This window comes from Ictidomys tridecemlineatus, chromosome 10 (genome assembly GCF_052094955.1).
Source record: "Ictidomys tridecemlineatus isolate mIctTri1 chromosome 10, mIctTri1.hap1, whole genome shotgun sequence".
In the NCBI taxonomy this organism is placed as follows: domain Eukaryota; kingdom Metazoa; phylum Chordata; class Mammalia; order Rodentia; family Sciuridae; genus Ictidomys; species Ictidomys tridecemlineatus.
Genome location: NC_135486.1, coordinates 87585311 through 87604056, shown reverse-complemented (window position 1 = coordinate 87604056; position 18746 = coordinate 87585311). Strand labels below are relative to the sequence as shown.

Genomic DNA, 18746 nt, shown 5'->3' with positions numbered 1-18746 from the left:
GGCAAATGGATCCATGAGTTCTTTACCCTTTTGGAAACAAGAATCATTTTAAGAAGTCAACATTACACTGAAAAAAGAAGACAAGATATTGGGCTGGTGTTTTAGCTCAGTGGTAGAGTGCTTGCTTAGCACGTGTGAAGCACTGCTTCAACCCTCAGCACCACATAAAATTAAATAAATAAAATAAAGATATTGTGCCCATCTACAACTTAAAAAATAAAAAAACAAGACATTAAAAGAAAATTTGAGTGTATCAGAATTCAAGGGTAAAATGTGTTAGAAAAAAAAGGATTAAAAAATAATCTCATGAAAATAAAAGGGAGATCAATAGTGTACAGAAAAGGAATTGAGAGTGGGGGAGTAAGGGAGACTATAGAGAAACCCTGGGGAATGAAATCTTCCAAATTATGTAATATTCACATATGAATATACCACAATGAATATACCTAATTATATGTGTGTGTATGGGAGTGTGTGTGTGTGGAACTAAAATAATTATAGAATGGAAATCAGTAGAGTAGAGCAAGTAGATCAGGAGGAAGGAGGAGAAGAGGGAAAGAAAAGGTACTGGGGTATGACATGATCAAATTGTGTTATATGTGTGCATGAATATGGCATAATGAATCCCACTGCTATGTATAAATATAATGCACCAAGAAAACAAACTTGAGTATAACATTCCACATGAACATATATGCAAAAATCCTTTACAACATTTTAACACACCTGTAATCCCAGTGGCTGAGGCAGGAGGATTGCAGGTTCAAAACCAGCCTCAGCAAAAGTGAGGTGCTAAGCAACTCAGTGAGACCCAGTCTCCAAATAAAATACAAAATGGAACTCAGAATATGCTCAATGGTTGAATGCCCTGAGTTCAATCTCTGGTACCACCCCCAAAATATTTAACAAATTAAATCTACAAATATAGAAAAATGTTACTGCATCATGATGGACCAGGTTTTATTCCAGAAATGCAAGTTTATTAAAACATTCAGTTTGTTAGAATATGAAAATTTACTGCCCCGGAATAGCATTAACAGAATCAAAGTGGAAAAAAAATATATGCAAAAATTCAACACCCATGTGTGCTAAACACTCACAGTAGACCAGGAATAATGGAAATTTCACCTGATAATAAAGTGTACTCACCCAATTTAAAAATAGGTGATCAAAATATTTAGACACTTAACAAAAGCCTGTGTGTGTGTATATATAAAAGTCATATGTATATATATGATTTTAATGCACATATAAACTTTATATATTATATAAATTTGATTAAATAATTATATATTATACATAATTAAAGAATAATACACATATTATTATATACATAATATTCAATATTTTCGCCTTTGTGGAAATTTAATTTAAAACCACAATGAAATACTAAGAGACACGTATTACAATGTCTAAAATTTAAAAAGGTAAATAAGACCAAATATTTTTTTCATTTATACATTCATTCTTTATTTATTTTAGTGTACTTATTTAACAAAAAGTATGTTATATGAGCAATATCACTTATTCACTGAACCAAGTACAGTTGACTCTTGAATAATGCAGGGATTGAAAGTGCTGAGCTCCACAGTTAAGAGTCTCTGTCTGACACTGTAAAAAATTATTTATGAACTTTATTAACAAGTTCTTGCATTCTGTTGACTCAGAAAAAATCAGTATAAAGTATTATTATAAATTAAAAATGAAGATCTTTAAAATTTTCAATTTGGTCATATAAAAATAATTTTAAAACCATTAAAGATATTTTGAAAAAAAAGATAATAGGTTTCAAAATAATTTGTTATTACCAAAAAGAGATGCCTTTAGGCAAAAAAGTAACAACTCCATGTTGTCCTGATAATGTGGATAATTCTAGTTATCTCATCAAGAGGCAAAAAATAAGCACATATAGTCTTTTGCTTCAGTGTTTTTTTTATTTCTTATTGCTAGAATTTCATATTCATTTCTTCCTTTTGAATATATTCTTTACTTGTTCTAATTAGATATATATGAAAGTAGAATGCATTTTGACACATCATACATAAATGGAGTATAACTTCTCATAATCTGGTTTTATATGATGTAGAGTTACACAGGTCATGTAACCATACATGCACATAAGGTCATAATGCCAATTCATTCTACTATCACTCCTACTTTCATACCCCATCTCCTCTCCTCACTCCTCTCTGTCTCATCCAAAATACCTCTATTCTCCACCACCTTTATTGTGAATTAGCATCTACATATCAGAGAAAACACTCAATCTTTAGTTCTTTGGGATTGATTTATTTTGCTTCTATCTATTTACCAGCAAATACTGTAATTTCATTCTCTTTTGAGGCTGACTAATATTCCATTGTGTATATCTGCCACATTTTCTTTAACCATTCATTTATTGAATGTCACCTAGGTTGGTTCCATAGTGAATTGAGCTGCTATAAACATTGATGTGGCTGTGTCACTGCAGTATGCTGATTTTAAGTTCTTTGGTTATAAATGAAGAAATAGGATAATTGAGTAATTGAGACAATTGATGTTTCCATTCCAAGTTTTCTGTGATGTCTCCATAATGCTTTCCACAATGGTTACTCCAATTTGCAGTTCCACCAGCAATGTATGAGTGTACCTTTTTCCACATATCTTCACCAAAATTTATTATTGCTGGTATTCTTGATAATTGTTATTCTGATAGGAGTGAGATGAAATCTTAGAGTAGTTTTTATTTGCATTTATCTAATTGCTAGAGATGATGAAAATGGTTTTTTTTAATGTATTTGTTGATTAGTTGTATTTCTTCTACTGTGAAGTGTCTGTTCAGTTCTAAGCTCATTATTGACTGGGTTATTTGATTTTTTGGTGTTAAGTTTTTTGAGTTCTTAAATATGCTGTAGATTAGTGCTCTATGTGAGGTGCATGTGGTGAAGATTTTTCTTCCATTTTGTAGTTTCTCTCTTCATATTATTAATTGGTTCATTTGCTGAGAAGAACTTTTTAGTTTGAACCCATCCCATTTATGATTCCTGATTTTACATCTTGTGCTTTAAGTGTTTTGTTAAGGAGGTCAAATACTAAGCCAATATGGTGAAGATTTGGCCCTAATCTTTTTCTAAAATAAGCAATTTTAAAGACACTAACATCCTTATAAAAATATATTTCAAACAGGAGGTGTAAACTTAAATACTTCTTGAGGCAAGGGCTCACTTGATGGAACACCTATGTGGATTAATAGCAAACTGGAGAACTCATAGACTTTAGACAAAGGACTTCACTCTGAAACACTCACAAGAGAATAGTATGGACTCAAAGAACAGATTCAATTCTTGCAGTGGGCTTAATAGCCAGTTCTGCATGAGACTTCTTAAATTTTCATGTTGACTCAATTCACAGTGAGGAGATATATCTACACACACACACACACACACACACACACACACAGGCCATGTTGGGTACATGGACCTGGTGTGTAGATGAGGATGTATTTGCTGTGAGATCTTATCAAATGGACTGTGTTCAAAGCCACATTTTGTAAGGTAAAGTATGCTCTCTTTCATATCTTGTGATACCATAAAAATCAGGCCCAAAAATAGATTGTCTCAGGAGGTCTGATGGGTTCCTAAAGCCCAGGCATGACCAGCCTGAGAGTGTTCAACACTGCAAACCATGAAGTGTGTGAGAAGACAGATGGAGATGCTTTTAATAATTCATTTTCAGCAGTTCTTAAAAATAATGTTTCATTATCAGAGTGTATTTTTTACAAGTATAGTATAAATTAAAAATAGAGAAAAAATTCTTCAATGAGGTACTCCCAGTCCTTTTTAGAATATTTTTATTTTCCCCAAATGTGAAAAAAACTTGTCTATAAACAAACTGAAAGAACATGTTTTTTCTACATCAAAAGTCTCTTTTTTTCTCCTGTACTTGCATATAGTTCTATATATTTCCTTCCTTTTCCTTTTTTCCCTAATTGAGCCTCCCCACTGAGAGATAAGTCCCTTTTATAGAACTTGTCAATGATAATTAAATTCCTCTGGCTCATCAAAGGCTTTTTTTGTTTGTTTTGCATTTTTTAAGATCAAGCCTATTTCCAGGCTGTGTTCAGTGGCACACTCCTGAAATATCAGATACTGAGACAGTTTGGGTGGGAGAGTAACAACTGCAAAACTTGTCTGGGCATTTTAGCAAAACCCTGTATCAAAATAAAATTTTAAAAGGACTGGCAATGTAGGCAGTGGTGGAAAATCCCTTGCTTCTCTTCCCAGTACTACACAAACACACACATACACACACACACATATGCTTAATTCACAAGTACATTTTGCTGTTCTGAATTGTTTTACTCTAATTAAAAAATAAATTGGTAGAAAAGATTGCTTGAAAAAAAGAAATTGATGACTAAATTTCTCTTTTGTGTACTAATATATACTTAAATGACCTTAAAGAAACCTGTAATTTTCAGGATTTCTTTAAAAGGATGAATGTTGAAATTCTTCTGAATGTATCACTGTTAAAAAAAAGAGATGTCAAATAATTGTAAATAAAGTTGACCTAAATATACCTTGTTTTTTGCTTCAATGATTGCTGTGTCCATCAGCAGGTCTGATGCTGTGCCTGTGTTCTCATGGTCGACATCGAAGTGCAGAGCAGTGCTGCCCCTGGCATCCACAACATTTGGATCTGCACCAGATTTCGGCAAAATCATATCACATTCTTCCTCCTGGAATTGTGCAGTGTGACAAGACTGCACCAAGAAAGGGCATATCAACTCCAGGAATTCACATTTAATATATGACAGGATTCACCAACTAGCCACACTTGGAAAAAAATGCATTGCTTCTAGGAATTCTGATAAAATCCATCTTCAGCTACTATCTACCTTAACCAGAACTGTGCTGCTGTTACTGTCACAGAAGTTAATGCAGCATTTCTTCTATATCAGGAATGTCACCACTTCTGGATGGCCACAGGCACAGGCATAATGAAGAGCAGTCCTATGAAAATGAAAGGATTTTCAGGAAAGTATAGAACACTATGTCCAAATAAAAATAAGTTATAAAATTGCAAATGTTTACTATCGTATACTTCCTCATTTTTTCCAAACAAATATTTAATTATTGTCTGCAGAAAGTATGTTCTTTCTTAGGCCTAACTACTGAAAACATCAATTACCTACTGGAAGGACTGGCAGTGGGGTGGGGCTGTTGTGCTAGGATTGCAAGCCAGGACCTCACTCATGCTAGGCAATCATGGTACTCTCGAGGTACATCCCTTGCCCAGAGCAGCCAAGTAGAAAAGAAGGAAAATGGACGTCACAGCACAACCTCACTTGGAGTCTTACTTTAACCTCTGTTACTTACTAGATATTGCCTAGCCTTTGTATATGTCCCTTTCTTCACCCATAAACTGGGAATGAAGTAGTAGTTACCTAATAGGATAACACAGTGATGCTTAAGAGAGATTTTATGAAGAGGATGTAGAAATTCCAGTAAAAATGACAGTTCAATACTTGCCCTGAACTGCAGCCATGACAATATTTCACAATGATAACATTTGCATGAAGTAAAATAACACAAGTATACCTACTGGGCAGATGGGTTTGATTAAGGATCATAGACTGCAATCAGTACAAGAGGGTCTTCTTACATTTATTCATCCTCAGTGTTGGAATGCAACTTATAATTCATGATGTTCTATAGTGGTAATTGGCAGCACTGGTGAGATATTCTTCATACTCAGTATCATCTCACAATCTGTGGTGCCTTACAGTAGGTCAAATCAATACAAACAAAAGATCATTGAGAGTGCTTCTCATAGGCTTGGCATTTGATTAGATGTTACTAGTTGAAATTGCAGTGTACAGCCAGCACCTCCCTTCACAAGAGCAGTCTGGATGTCTTGGGCAGGATGAGATTGGGGATAGGGCCAATACAGGCTCCAAAGTCAGACCAGGCTTGGCAATAATTGTTTTTGGAACTGATGGGTGAGCCCGGACCTCCATAAGCATGGAGGAGATAAAGCCCAGTCCCAGGCCAGCAGGGGATGGGCTCATGGTTCACTGGCATTCCAACAATATAGGAGTCACCCACCCTGCCTCACAACAGGTCCACCACATCATGGGCAGCCTAGCCCTCTGATTAGCTCTGCTCAGTGCACCCTGGACATCCAGGGGGCTTTGGCTCTGCTGGGAGCACTGTCTCACCACCTGCTTTGATGCAGTTCAGATGCAAAATAATGCCAATGTTTCTAAGAGTGTACCTTAGTAACAATGACCAGCTCTGCACGGAAGTTCCAGTTATTCCAGAGACAATATGCAGAGATGTGTTAAATCTGTGCACAGAAGCTGGCAAGAGTGACTGATGTTTGGCTGAATGTATGTCTCTGAATGTCCAGTTGCTCATAATGAGAGAATGTTTGACATTCTTTAATGATTTGGAAGTCAGAGAAGTGAAGTTTGTTTCTTCTTTCCTCATGAATGCCCTCTGGCAGGGACATTGTAAATGGACTAAGGTTTCAGGATCAAAGTCCCAAGAGAAATGATGTAAAAATGCCTGCTGAATGTGAAAGAAAGGAGAATGGCATTAATAGTGCTAAAATAAATCTGGGGCTTTCTGAAATTAAAAAAAAAAAATAGCATCTCACCAGCAGCAATGGATTGAAGCCCAGCATAAAATGCTGGCTACAAAGCAACAGCACTTGAAGTTTTTAAAACAATAAGATTAGTGTCAACAAAAACAATCTGTCAAAAGTAGAAGAACTTACAAGGAAGCTAGAGATACTCAAGAATGGCATGATTGATGGCTACCATGACAACCAGTCAGCTGGATCACGTCTACAAGGAAGTGCAGTTAAGAATTTGAATCAAGAGTAGAATGCCAAGCTGCAACAACAGAGGGAGTGTTTGAATAAATGCAATTCAAAAAGGGCAGTCATAGGAAAGCAAATTATGAGCTAAGGAACTCACTGTGGAGAAAGAAGGCAGCACTGCAGCAAAGTGAAGATCTTCTAGTTTCATCTAAGGGAAATCTTCCTCAGCAAGTGTTGTCAGCCCTAAGCCATGAGGCTGCACTAGATTCATCTATTCAGTCCTCTACCATTCTAAGGATGCCATGGAGGCCTGAACTGCTAGTGAAGCCAGCTCTGCCTAATGGTTCCTTGGCCATGCAGATTTCAGAGCAGCCAATAAAGATATAAACATGGCCCAATATGACATCTAAGTGCATGGCACAAACTAAAGGCTCTAACATCCCTTCAACTGGCCCTGATTGGAGCCCTTCAAATGCAGATCTTTTCCTAAGTCCAGGCTCTTCTGTACCCCAAATTACTGGAAATGCTCTGGACCAAACTGATGATGGGGTAGTTCCACTGAGGGAGAAAGAGAAGAACATGCCTGCATTCTTGAGGTTTGACCCAGTGGACGAGTGTGCTGCCCAGCCCTCCTTTGGTACACTCAGGAAAACCCAGAGCAGTAAAGATGTATTGTGGGATGCTCAGGCAGCAAATACAAATTAGTTAAAGTACCACCTCCCTTCCCCAGAAAACCAAAACAAGTTAACTTGTCTTATTTTGGACAAGTCTATCAATCACCTTCTGACATTAAGCCCAAATGAAAATCCTCAGCTGTTGCTAACAGCTGTTACAACCATTGGAAATAATCCCAAACCAGCAGGGCAGCAGCCAAGGGTGATGCTACCTCCCATCATACCTTCAGTTGGCCAAGATGAAACCCTTTCTCCAGGGTCTAAGCAAGAAAGTTTATCTGCTGCTGCAGTCTGGTCCTTTACCTCGCTGTCATTCAAAGATGCTTGCTGTTGGTCCAGGCTTCAGAAAAACTCAGACAATGGCATCCAGCTCTATATATTCCATGTATACACAGCAACAGGTTTCAGAAAAAAAAATCCAGCAGGTTGTGCAGAGTGCACTAAGACACATACAGAATCATATTTTGCAAGTGTATATGACAAGCCTGTTATTGCTACTTCCTAAATTCACAGCAGCACCCAGAGAACCCCAACAACCAGGGCAAGCATGGCAGTTCAGAACCTGAAACAGAACCTGTTTCTTCAGTTCATGAGGACCATGAAAATAAAAGAATTCCTTGACCACTCAGCCTAATCAAATTATTGCCTTTCTCATCTAACCATTACTGAAACCATAGTGATTCTGACTTAGAAACCTTATGAAAGAAAGTGTCTAATGCACCAGACCACTAAAGAAATGTAGCTCTATTACAGATCCAGAGGGTCCTAATGGACCAAATATTTAGAAAATTTGTATCAGAGCCCACAATAGCTGCAATAGAGAACACCTCTGTCCCATCATACCCATCTAAGTCATCAAACTCAATGACTCAGGAGGCTCCACATGAATTCTGAATCCATATTTATATATGGAGCCAGAGAAGGAGGTGGTCTCTTTAGTTCCTGAGTCACTGTCCCCAGAGAATGTGGGGAGTGCCCACTCACAGAACACTGACATGCCAGCATCTTCTCCTAGCCTTGATTATGTGCCTAAAGGAGTCCCAGGCAGCAGCCCAAATCTCCAGAACAATGCAGAGGAACCAATCCCAGAGGCTCCCCATCTGCTTGCAGTGTATCTGAAGGAGAGCCCCCCCCCATACCCACCTCTACACTACCCATGTGGGGAGTCTGAAGTGCTGAAGAAGACACTGTGAGCATGTGCCTACCTGAGACCACTGGGCAGGACTCCCTGGATCCTGGAAGAAGTACAAACTTGCTTAAAACTGGCTCAGAGGGTGAAAACTGGAATGAGGATGAAATTCAATGCTCTTGCTTTACTCCTAGATTTATTTTTGGCAGGAGAGTTTGACCTCATGCAGAGAATTATTTATAAGGTTGATGACCCAAGCCTGCCCAATGATGAAGGCATCATAACTCTCCACAATTCTGTGTGTGCAGGCCACAGAGAAATCATTAAGTTCCTGGTGCAGTTTGGTGTGAATATAAATGCTGCTAACAGTGATGCATGGACCCCATTGCATGTTACTACCTCATGTAACAACATCCAGGTGTGTAAGTTTTGGGTATTCAGGAGCAGCTGTGTTTACCATGACCTACAGTGACATGCAGACTGATGCACATAAGCCTGGGGAGCTAGAGGAAGACTACACATAGTGCTCTCAATTTCTGCATGGATTTCAGAAAAAAAATGGCATAATAATATAAGAGTCACTTATGCACTTTGGTATCATGAGCTTTAGAATGATAATTTACTTCCCATGAAAATAGGAGTCTGTGTGACAGTCATTCACAGGAAAAATGAAGATAAAATTGAGTGGTGGAGAACCACAGATCCTCCTAATCACCATCAAAATGCTCTCAGCTTATGCAAGGATTTTCATATCACCTAAGAACAAGCTTGCAAAATTTTTTGTCAATGTTCTCATTGTGTAATACACACTCCAGTTTTACTTACTGGGGTTAATCCCTGCAGTTTGTGGCCAAATCAGTTGTGGTAGGTGGATATAACTCACATCCCTGAATTTGGCACAAAGTGCTATATTCATGTTTTTATTGATACTTGTTCTCATTTTATTTTTGCCATTGCTTGAACATGAAAAAATACTCATCTAGTCACTTCTCATTGCTTAGCTTCTCTTGCAGTGCTAGACCACATTCTACAAATTAAAACTGATAATGTTCAGCTATGCTAGTTCTTTTTGACAGTTTTGTGATCAATATCATATTGATCACCAGTTATTCTTTATAATCTTCCTAATCTGGTAAACAGAATTACAAACAGGACAATGTAATGGACCATATCAGCAAAATATGGGGTAAAAGCTATGCTTGTGTCTTTCCAGAAGGCGCACCTCATCCTATCTGGGTTCCTGAGCATGCTGTTCATCATCACTATGGAGGATCTGGAACCACAGTTTAAATGACTAAAGCTCAAACCAGAAGTGTTGATCCCAATTTCTACTGTGAACAAGAAGCTGAGAAAGAAGAGAAGGAATGTAGAGAAAATTCTCCAAAATCTTTAACCCATTTCATGATTTTTGTCACTCAGCTTATTATTAAAGGCAGAATTTGAGTCATACAATTGGTGGGAACTGAGCCTTCTTTTATTGTGGTACCTTCTTCAGTTCAACAACAATATTGGCTGTCAATCTTTGCATGGTTGACAGGTAGCTTTTGATAATTTTCTGGACAAACAGAAAATTATTATCCTCATTATAATCTTATTCAATTTACTACTATAACCTCATCTAATTTCCTCCAAATTGTAGGCAATCAACTGATGGCCCAGGCAGTCATAGTATGACTGATGGCTTCAATTCAGTTAAGGATGGTTAAAATAGCCTTGTTCATACTAAAGTAGTGTAGACTCCTTATACTTCTGCTCAATAAGCAGACCTTATAGCTCTCATTTGGGCTTTATTTAATTTTGCTAATGAGCCAGTTAATATCTACAGTGATAGTACCTATAAAGTAGAAGTCACTATGCATATTGAATCAGCCATCATTGGATATATGTCATCAGAAGAGTGATTTTATTTATTCAATACATTACAAAAAAACAATTCAAGTGAGTCAGCATCCTTGTTTAATTGGACACATCAGAATTCATTCCAAACTTCCAGGCCCCTCAACAATGGGCAATGCTATACCTGATCATCTTATTGCAGCTTGTGAGAAGTTGCCTCCTTATGACTGTGCTCAAACGTTTCATATATTACCCCTCAGCCACCCACTCACAACCCAACTTGCTGAAACTCAGCTTTGCCATCAGAACCACTGACTCAGCACACAGCTTTGCTGCAGGCCCACAGGATCCAGTGACAGACCCTGATCCACCTGGCCTAGGCTGTCTGGGCCTCCAGAACATGCCGCCCCCTTATACTATGATGCTTTGCCAAAGGTTGAGTGTTCTCCCTGATATGCAGATCCTAACTCACAACAAGGGAGAGTAGAAAGGAAAAGAATAGAAGTTCCTTAGATTAGACATGGAAAATAAAGGGAAGGGCAGAGGTTGAAAACAGGAATGACAGTAGAGTGAATTGGAGAGAACTTTCTTTTGCTCATAAATGGTTACATGGCCAGTGTAACTCCACATTATATACAACTACAAGAATGGGATCTAATTCAAATGGGTTGTATTCCATGTATGTACAATATGACAAAATATACTCTATTGTCATGTCTATCTAAAAAAAAAAATGAAAAACTTTCTTTGGAACATAGTGTAATGAAAAGAAAAAATATGACCAGAATAGGAGACAATCCTTATGTAGCCTATGTCTGACAATGGAGTCACATCAATAAAAATAACTTTTAATAAAACAACCAAACAAAAAAAAAGCAAGGGATTTGAATAGACAGTCACGGACACACAAATGGCTATTGAAAATATAATTGCATTAGTAATCTTTAGGGAAATGGAAATTAAATTCCAAGGAGAATGTCGAAAACTAAAAAGACAGTAACAAGTATAGAAAAAAATGTAGAGCCAATAGAATTCCTGCTATTGCTCATGAGAATGTAAAATAGTGCAACAATTTTAGAATATAGATACTCACACATAGTTAAATATGCAGCTACCCAAGGCATTTACCCCAGGGATCTGAAAACATTTATGGATACAGAAACTGGTATACAAATGTTTGTGGCTTTCTGCATAAGAGCACAAACTGGAAATAGCTCAAATGTCCATAAATAGAAGAATAATCAAATTTTGGTATATCAATATAAGCAAATTATGAACATTAAGGAAAAGAAATTAACCACTGAAAACTGCAACAACACTGATGACTCTTAAAAAATGTTCCAAACAAAAGAAATCAGATACAGAGCATAGATACTTTATGACTTGTTAATACATTCTTGAACAAGAAAAACTATATTTGTAAAAAGAAAAAGCAAGGCTGGCCTGGGACTAAAAGGAAGTCTGGGAATTGATGCAAATAAACAGATGAAAACTGTGAGAAGTGAGGAGAATGTTGTGTTTGAGGTGACAGTTATATGGCATATATATTTTGCAAAACTTGAGTTGTACTTAGAATATGAAGATTTATTATGTGTAAATCAAACCTCAAAAAGAGGTTATATTTCAAAGACAATAAAGTACCCATCAAAATATTCTATTATTAGAAATACAGCTTTAAGGCAAAGACAATGTACATTTAAGTTGATGAGTTCTCTTAATTAATATCTCAATTTATTCAGTTAATGCCATCAATTAGGATATAACAGAATATGCATTGGGTGATAGTAGTCTTCCTTAGAATATTTTTGTGTATCACATTTCAAACATTAATTATTTGTGTTATTGTTAAGAATTCTGAGTATAACTGTATTTATATTATTCTACCTTTGGGGGATTGTGAATTGTGCTATTGCTCATTTTTATACATTTATCTGGGTGAAAAGCAATTTGATGTCTTTTCTTGAGTGAGCATCCATTTTCCTTTTGTTTTAAATTTCTAATTAACATATACAGAAATGAGTATATCTCATGTACAGTTAAATAATAATGATAACAAAAGGAGTCCTTCTATGCACCTTCTATTGAACTGGTTTAAAAATTTTTCACATCCCTTTTGTACCCCCTGTGGGTGCATTCCCTTCTTCCCCACACAGACTTAATGACCACTACTAATCTTGTGTTAATTTACCTACTCTATGTCTTCATTTTGCATATTAACATATTGTTTTTTTCATATATAGTATAAAAGCATGTAATTCTAAATTATATACATTTGGATGTTTTAGAGTTAAAATTATTCTTTATATATGTTTATATTATTCTCTTCATAGCTTTATAACTTTTATTTTTTCTCCTCAATAATGCTTGTAGATGACTTATTGATGTTGACATATCAAGTGGTTGCTCACTTGTGAGATTATGTAGAATTCCATTGTAATGATTATACTGTATTTGTCCACTCAAAAAAAAAATGAAATTAGATCTTTCATCCTACACAAAATTCAACTTAAAATAGATCAAGGACAGAAACTTTGCAACTTCTAGAAGAATATATGAGTTCCATATTCCAACATATTGGTGAAGGCACTGATTTCCTTATAAAGACCAATAAATCTCAAGAAGTAACACCAAAGGATTTCTAACCCCAACCCAGAACTCTCCATAGACTCTGCAGCAGCTCAGTGTATGCGGATCAACTGGCATCTACCCCCAAACATGATACTTGAAAATCCCTGAAGAGATGCACTAGCCAAGGTAGAGGCTTCTATGACACCCACAGCCCACAGAGATCCCTCAGCCAGAGGGTGCACAAAGGCAGAAAGCCAGCAAGCAATTTGAGCCACTCTACAGAAGTTCCAGCAGAGGAGACTTGGCTTCAAAAACTCACCACCAGCAACAATAGGAGCTCTGACATAAGTAGACAAACTGATGCTCCACCCCAGACTCAGGGATGGTACCCCTGTGTTGTACATCAGCCAGAATGGAGCCCAATCTGCCAAAAATCCCACACAAACAGTCTTCAATCACAGGTTCCACACTTGAAGACAGCCACAAAGTTCTGTGCCATTTGAAAGAATAACCTGTGCAGAGGAGTGCGTGTTCAGCATTCCATAACCATCAGTAACAGCCATGACACCTGCATCCTGTGTTTCTGTTCCCAACAGAAGCAGCCAGAAGATGCAGTATAACATACTCTTAGGTACTCTTGCTACAATTCAGGCCCCTGGACTGAAAAACAACAAAAAAGCTGGTGAGAAAACCATAGTAATCTGGAAGGTAGTACTTGTGCCCCACCAGCATGAGGAGGATACAAAGTTCTAAGTCCCAGAGGGGCTTGTTAACTCAACTCTCATTCAGACTCACAGAAGACAGCTCTTGAGGATAACACCAAGCAACCAGCACAGAACCTGGGGCATACATGGTGCTAGTAAAGCCACAAAGTGACTTATAAAGATGAACACCACATATGTTAGCTACTACCCAGTGTACCCTAATAGTTTATCACTGTACTGTGGCCTGAGGGCAGCAGATCCTTATGCACCTACCATGAGACATGTAGCACCACAGCAAAGAGTCTGAAATGCCTCAGAGACCACCATACCCCACACACACAGACACACCAAAATAGGCATGGGTAGCTCAAACTGGATTTGACAGCACTGGACTTACAGAGCAAAATATTACTATAATTTTATACCTGGATGAAAGGAACTAAGTAGGCATCTTCTACATGCCACACTCAGCCCCATGTTTTGCTGATAGATTGCTTGAATCTGATGTGATTGCAGTAGCAAGAGTTTATTATCTGATCTCAAACTCTTGCTCATACTGGGAACAGATAAGTGTATACACAGTATGGGAGAACAATACCTGGGTATTTGCCCTATCCAGGGAACTTAAGATAAAAAACAACTCACTAATTAATCCTTTGCATGAAATTATAAGGATAATCATCCCAGCACATGGGTAGATATACAAACAATAAAAAAAGGGAGCAACCCAGTCCAAACAGCCCACAAATTTCAACAACTGATCTCACTGACATGAAATGTTGAAGAAAAGGGGCTGGGGATGTGGCTCAAGTGGTAGCGCTCTCGCCTGGCATGTGTGTGGCCCGGGTTCGATCCTCAGCACCACAAACAAAGATGTTGTGTCCACCAAGAACTAAAAAATAAATAAATAAATATTAAAAAATTCTCTTCTCTCTCTCTCTCTCTCTCTCTCTCTCTCTCTCTCTCTCTCTCTCTCTCTCCCCCCCCCCACTCTCTCTTTAAAAAAAAGAAATGTTGAAGAAAGAATTTTAAAAATTTATATTTACAATGATCAATGAACTATAAGAAGTAAGGAATGAACTAGAGGGAAAAATATGGAAAGAGAATATTATTTCAATAAATAGAGAAAGAGAGCAATTCTATGAAAAAAGAAAACAGAAATCTTAGGAAAAGAAGATTAATCCACACAGTAGACACATTCTCAAGCCTTGAAGAGAAAGATTACAATGTTCAAGGTAACATTTTCAATAAAGAAAAGACATTAAGATACAATGCACATAATATAGGAATTCAGGATAACATTAAGAGAACACATCTAAGAATGCTTAGTGTAGACAAAGGCACCTAAGCACAAACTAAAGGAATGCACACGGTTTTTAATGAAATGATAACAGAAAATTTTCTAAACTTCAGAGATTAGTTGTAAATCTCCATTGAAGACACACTTAGAACCCCTAAGAGACAAGAGCAAAAAAGATGTTCTCTAAAATGCATTATAATGAAAAAGTCTAGCATGTGCAATGAGGATTGAAGTTTGAAAACCTGGAAGAAAAAACTTGAAGGCATTTTTTAAGGTAGCCAATTAGAATTTCAACTAATTTCTCAGTGGTAACATTAAAAAATAAAAGGGCTTCAAAACATATCTCTCATGTCCTGAAAAAAAAAGGTGCCAACCAAGCTTATTATATCCACCCACCCAAATGATCCTACACAATTGAGTATGAAATGAAAACCTTCCATGATGAATAGAAAGTCAAATAATTCAATAATCAATATCACTGGAAAGGACTTCTCATTGGTAATTACTATTTTTTTTAGAAAATGCCACCACTACTCCCCAAATGCTTGCACACACAATCTCGCAATTATATTAAAATATGGAATACACACATACATATAGTAAAACTCTTCTCTTTTATACGTTGCATGACATATATGCTGAGATTTCAAAATACCTATTCATACAAATACATACTTTCAAATATTTGAAGAGGAATAGAGAAAATACCTGAGAATTCATTTTCTCTATTGCTATACTCACCTCCTTTTGACAGAAAAGTAGATTGTGCAGAATCTCTTCAACTATATTCCTTTCATTCTCCTCATTAATATTTTCCCTAAGAAGTCATAAAATTTAAGTTGGCAATTAAAAAAACTGCCCCTAACTATCACCAGTAGAAAGAAAATACTTCAAAAAATTCCTCTAAACTAGGATATCCTGCCAAATGTGGTGGCACACATCTTTAATCTTAGCAAATTGGAAGGCTGAGCCAGGAGGATTGCAAGTTCCAGACCAGCCTCATCCATTTAGAGAGGTCCTAAAAAACTTAGTGAGACCAAACTAAGAAGTACTGGGGATGTGGTTCAGTTAGTAACTTCCCCTGGAACCAATCCTCAGAGAAAAAAAAATCATGACACCAGGTCATATTTATAGGCAAGCAAACAACGCTCCCTTCTGACTTCTCAATTAAAACTCAAAAATGAAGGAGGGCCTGTAATGAGACATTTTGAGACTTAAAAGAACACAATTCCCAGACAAGATTCCTATATCCAACAAACTCTCCTTCATATCTCACAATATAAGTCCTAGCTAATAGAACAAAGGCAATATAATCTCACACATCCCATCAGACCATACTGAAATTAAACTAGAATTCAATGGCAAGAAAAATAATTAAAACCACATATGGATTTTGAAGGATATTCTTTCAAATAAACAATAGCAGAATAAAGATATTCTTTAAACAAATAAGAGCAAAGATAAAAGTAATCAATACATCTAAGACAGTATGAAAACAATTAGTGGAAAATATTTACCATTGAATACCTACTTTTAAAAAATAATAGCATCAAATAAGTGAAATTATACTGTACATCTCAAAACCTTAGGATAAGAACAATCAACTGGCTCCAAAACCAGTAGAACACAAGGGGAAGGGGGGAGCAAAAATTAGTGAAATTGAGAAAAAATACAAAGAAACAAACAACAAAAAAAACAAAACAAAACAAACAACAACAATCACCAGGGAATTTGATATTTGAAATAATAAGGATTGGAAAACACATAGCCAAACTAACTAAAGGAAAGAGAGAAGATCAAATCCACAAAGGCAGAGATGAGAAAAGGGATATTAGCATAGACACTTTTGAAATCCAAAGGATCATTAGAAATTACTGTGAAAATGTTGAATTTACCAAACTGGAAAATATAGAAGACATTAACAAATTTATTGACACATATAACCTGACCATGTTGAACCAGAGAAGGACAGAAAACCTAAACAGTCCAATATCAACTAATAAGCTGGAAACCATATTTAAAAGCCTACCAACAAAGACAAGACAAGACCAATGGATTCTCAGATGAATTCTACCAAACCTTTAAAAGAGTAATGACATTGGTCTTTCTCAAATTATTCTATGAAATCAAAGGGATCATTCCATAGCCCTCATACCCAAACCCAACAAATGCACCAAGGAAAGACAACAACAGATCCAAATCCCTGATGAATATATAAATGCAAAAATCCATAATATTTTGGATGCAAAATGCAATCAAAAGCACATTAAGAAGAGAATATGCCATGTTCAAGTGACTGTTCTTCCAGAGATGCAAAGATAGTTTGACATTAGAAAAATCAATAAGGGTAATTACTACTTAAAGAGAATAAGAAAAAATGGCATTCTTGTCCCTCCAAAATGAAATAATGAAACCTGTGTGAAAATAAAAATGCTATTGTACCCTTCACTCATGTCACATAAAAACTCATTTTCAAATGCAATAAGTTTCTTTACCAATCAATTTCCCTAATTGCATGGTAAAGGAAGGAGACCCTCATTGTTATACAAAATTACATACAAGAGGAAGTGAGGGGAAAGAGGAAAAAAAACAAGAGAGAGAAATGAATTACAGTAGATAGGGTAGAGAGAGAAGATGGGAGGGGAGGGGAGGGGGAACAGTAGAGGATAGGAAGAGCAGCAGAATACAACATACACTAGTATTTTAGAATGTAAAAAAGTGGATGTGTAACCAATGTGATTCTGTGATCTATATATGGAGTAAAAATGGGAGTTCATAATCCGATTGAATCAAATGTATGAAATATGTCAAGAGCTTTGTAATGTTTTGAACAAGTAATAATAAAATAAATAAATAAACAAAAAAAACAAATGCAATAAGTTCTGAAATAAAATGAGAATGTAAAGCATGGGAAAGTCAGTGTAAGAAAGGGTGGGCTAGGGTGCATGTCGTGGTGCACACCTGGAATATCAGGTTCACTGGAGGCTAAGGCAGGATCACAATTGTGGGGAGGATCACAATTGTGAGGCCAGCCCCAGCAACTGAGCAACATCCTGAGGCAAAATTAAAACTTTCAAAGGGCTGAGGATGCAACTCACTGATAGGACACCCTGGCTTCTATTCCTAGTATCACAAAGGAAGGGGAACAAGTAACAACAAATATAAAAGAGAGGTATTTCTTTGCAAACTTACACAAAACAATACTTTTCAAAATTTCATAAATTATTCAATATTAATAAAAATTGGATTCATCAGATGATACCAATAAAGGGTACAAGGAGAAGTCACAGAATCAAAGAAATTCATTTTCTTACATATAATCAAATACACAATGAAATGTTTAGAGAGACCCCAAAAGAAAAGCAGGCAAGAGGCTTGAAAAGTCACATTTTAAAGGAGACATCTAAGTGTTCAATAATCATAATTTTCTTCTTTTAGGTGTAGGGTCTCTGTTCTAGTGCCTAAGTCTTTGATCTACTTTGGTTGATTTTTGTGCATGGTGAGATCTTTTTGCTACATATGCATTTCCAGTTTTTCGAGCACCATTTGTTGAATAGGATATCTTTTCTTTAGTGAATGTTTTCGGCACCCTTATCTAGTATAAGCTAACCATATTTATGTGAGTTTGTCTCTGTGTCCTCTATCCTGTACCATTAGTCTACAAGTCTATTTTGGTGCAAATAAAATGCTGTTTTTGTTACTATAGCTCTGTAGTGTAAAGTCTGGTATTG

At 36.5% G+C, this 18746-nt stretch overlaps 1 long non-coding RNA gene and 1 pseudogene across 4 annotated transcripts in view; one reads left to right on the top strand and one right to left on the bottom strand.

Annotated features, from left to right (window-relative positions):
* Positions 1-1359: 1359 nt before the first annotated feature.
* Positions 1360-18746, bottom strand: part of LOC144367375 (uncharacterized) — an 81039-nt gene continuing 63652 nt past the window's right edge. For 2 of the 4 annotated variants that reach the window (XR_013426702.1, XR_013426703.1), the window contains exon 7: positions 3950-4991. This is a non-coding gene — a long non-coding RNA (uncharacterized LOC144367375). Of the gene's footprint in view, positions 1612-3949; positions 4992-18746 lie in introns of those variants that run through there. The other 2 variants (XR_013426705.1, XR_013426704.1) reach the window with 2 other exon arrangements.
* LOC101956571 (apoptosis-stimulating of p53 protein 2 pseudogene) lies at positions 6044-9367 on the top strand (annotated as a pseudogene).